At 40.4% G+C, this 3,661-nt stretch overlaps 1 pseudogene; it reads right to left on the minus strand.

Annotated features, from left to right (window-relative positions):
* Positions 1-2,796: 2,796 nt before the first annotated feature.
* Positions 2,797-3,207, minus strand: LOC102846765 (annotated as a pseudogene).
* Between the last annotated feature and the right edge of the window lie 454 nt (positions 3,208-3,661).

The following is a 3,661-nucleotide window of genomic DNA, read 5'->3' on the forward strand; positions in this document are numbered from 1 at the left end:
TGATATTATGTTCTTCTTCAAAGATTCCAACTTCTCAAATGATTTGCTCAGCATATATTGAATCTGTGCATAGATAGAGGTTACAACCCTGATGCATACCTTTCCTAATTTTAAACCATGTGGTGTTTCTTTGCTCTGTTCACACAACAGCTTCTTGATATAGGTATAGGTTTTGCATGAACACAATGAAATGTTCTGGGTTTCCCCATTTTTCTCAGTGTTAGCCATATTTTGTTATGATTCACAAACGTAACATGTGTTTGCATAGTTAATAAAACATAAATAGATATTTTTCTGATATTCTCTGTTTTCAACCAGGATCTCTTTGACATCTGCAATGATATTCCTAGTACCTCTGCCTCTTCTAATTCTCAATATCAGCAATCAAAACAAGGCCATGTGGTGACTGTGGAACAGGTCATCAACTACTCATGTGCAAGTTAAAATTGAGGCTGGAAAAATAATAAAACAAGTCCACAAGAACCAAAATATAACCTTGATTCTATACCACCTGAATTTTAAAAATCAACTAAGACTAAATTTGAGACATTGAGTACCAGTGATTGATGAATAGACGAGTTATGCAATGTCAAGGAAAAATCAAAAAGCATGTCAGAAGAGACTCTGAAAATTTCATGAGAGCACCAAGTAGCCAAAAGAAAGGGAAAAGATACTGAAGTGAGAGTTGAAGAGAAGATGTCAAAAGGCAGCTCAAGAAGACAAAGCAAAGTAATATAACAGAATATGCAGAAAGACTGAACTGGAGAATTAAAAGGAAAGAGCTCATTTGGCATTTCTCAAGCTGAAAGAACTGAAAAACAAATTCAAGTCTTGAGTTGCATTATTTAGAGATGCTATGGGCAAAATCTGGAATGATCCAGGAAGCATTTAAAGAAGAAGGAGGAAATCCACAGAGTCGCCGTCCCAAAAAGAATTGATCAATACAGAAATATTTCAAGAAGTACCGTATGATCAAGAGGCATTGAAGGAAGATGCTCAAGCTGCACTGAAGGCATTGACAAAGAATAAAGCCTCAGGAATTGATGAGATACCAATTGACATGTTTCAAACAAAAGATACTGCCCTGGACATGCTGTACTAGGAAGTTTGGAAGACAGCTTCCTGGTTGACCAGCTGGAAGAAATCCCTATTTGTTCCCATTCCCAAAATTCCAGCAGAATGTGGAAATGATCAAACAGTATCATTAATATTGCATGCAATCAAAATACTGCTGCAGATTACCCAAAACGAGCCAGAATGGTATATTGCTAGAGAACTGCCAGAGATTCTGGCTGGGTTTAGATGCACACATTTTTTTTTAAATGAGAAGACTTTCAACAAGATGGATTGACAGTAACAAAGGGCTTGAGCTTATCAGACATGATCAGGATGTGCAGCGTAGGGAAAGGTTCAGATCTGCTGTCTGTAGGGTCACTATGAACCATCATTGATTTCAGTGGAATGACTTATGACTGCATTTCTGTGGGTACCAAGAAACTGTGGGGAGTTCACTCTAACTTTGTGTCTTGTACACCTCTATCTTTCTATTCTCTCCTATTATTCCCTACAAAGTTAATATTTTTCTACAACTTCCTTTTATTACTCTCTCTTGACTGTAATTTTGGGCTTTAAAGGATTGCTAAGATCCTGAGGAAGGATCCTTGGACTTTCTGTACCAAGACCATATGCAAAATCTGGAAGAAACTTTAAAGAACATATGACATCTAACTTTATCATAATTAGGGGTTGAGGTTGAAAGTTGGAAAATGATTCCCTTATGATCAAGTACTTATGAGAGTAAGTGAGACAATGATATTTGCAGAAGAGACTCTAGGAGAATAGTTCCAATGACCAGCATTTAAGTATACAAAATAAAAAGGCTGCAAAAATTTGTTAGTATTCTTGTCATATTTAAGTATCATTTGCATACACCCACATCAGTCCTCCAGCAATCTCTTCTCAGTTATTTTTCAAGTGAGAATCTATCACTGCATCCCTTATTTGTCATTTTTAGTTTTTCATTTTTCTCTTCCTCTTCACCCACTCAGTCTTTGGCCCAGATCCCCTGCAGCATGCAAGGAGAGAAAGTATTCACAGAACACTAAATTTAAACTTCAGACAACTGCGTTTCACTGACCATCTGGCTCCTGCTAGAACAGCCGCTCTCCAAAGGCAGGAACTTTTGGTCTCCATGTGCCAGTCAGTGCCCAGAAATGTCATTAAATAAAGTCCAGGTTAGAAAGCTTGTGGTGATAGGTAGAGTCACTCCAAGATGTTTTCTGAATTTTAACTTGAGACACATGGCTGATAAGAATTTTAATGCAGTCCTGTGTACCCACCTTGAAACTAAGGACTTGGATGGCTCATTCTCGGGGAGGCCAACTGCCGTGTTGTGATGATACTCAAGTAACACTGTGGTAAGACCCACTAACCGAGGTGTGTTGCTAACAGTTGTTTGAGGGAGCCTCAGTGGAAACATCTCTAACAGCCCTGGCTGCCTTGAGGTGACTACAGTTTTTTCTGACATCTGTATTCACTGTGATCTCCCGAGAGACCTTGACCAGAGCTCTGCAGCTTCGGCTGCTCCCATTTTCCTGGTTCACAGAAACTATGAGGTAATGACTGCCTGATGTTTCAAACTAGAAGATCAACTGAGTCCATTTCTACTCAACGGTACATAACAACAACAACAACAACAACAACAACAACAACGTTTTCTAAGGTTGCTGGAACAAATACATAAAAGCTTAGTTTTTTTTTGCGGGGGGGGTATTTTTAATGACTGAAATAGAAGATTTAAAATCTCAGCTTCTGGAAGAACCACTTGTTTTTGCCTGTTTTGTACCTCTCCTCAAACTTGATCTTGGCTTCCCTCCTTGCCTTGCGTTTAAGAGCAGGGTCTCTGAAGACATCCTTGTTAACAACGGTTTTGTCCAAGGGGATATCCACAGAGTACCTTGTGGACATGAGGTGATTGTAGTTATAAACTTTCACAAAGGACTTGATCTTTGACCCCCTGGCAATGTTTTTCTTGCCCATGGCAGCTGTCACTTTTCGGGGATAGTGGTCAATTCCAGCTACCAGAGCGTGGCTGTAGGGGCGGTCGGAGGTGCCATCATCAATGTTCTTGACGATGACGGCTTTGCGTCCAGAGTAACGTCTGGCCAGGACCAGCACCACCTTCCCTGGTTTCATGAACTTGCCCATTTCGACAGCTACCAGCCAGACCGACAACAAAAAGGAAGAAACAGTACTTCCGTTAAAAGTGTAGTTTTAACAAACAGAAATTGATCTTCTCGGTTTAGAAGGCCACAAGTTCAAATTCAGGGCACTAGTACTTGGAGGAGGGAGCTCTGGTGGTTTTGCCAGAGTTATGTTGCTAACCTAAAGACCTCGTCTTTCTTTGGTTAGAATCGGCCAACTACACTGCAAGTTTGGCAGTCTCTTTCCATTTGACTGATGGCCTCAGAAACCTGCTGAAGATTCAGCTGTGAGTTGGTTCTCATTCACTGGCAATGTGTTTTGAGTAGAGCTCTGGGGGAAGGCTCTCTCTGTTCTGGTAGTGGTGCGGAAATCCTTGTCTCAGCTTCTCTAATGTCTTTATCATTCTGCACAGCTCTCCACACTCTCAGAAAAACCTCACCGACTCATATCTGACCCT

The sequence above is a fragment of the Elephantulus edwardii genome, unplaced genomic scaffold, assembly GCF_000299155.1.
Source record: "Elephantulus edwardii isolate Elephantulus edwardi_28Jun2011 unplaced genomic scaffold, EleEdw1.0 scaffold00284, whole genome shotgun sequence".
NCBI lineage: Eukaryota > Metazoa > Chordata > Mammalia > Macroscelidea > Macroscelididae > Elephantulus > Elephantulus edwardii.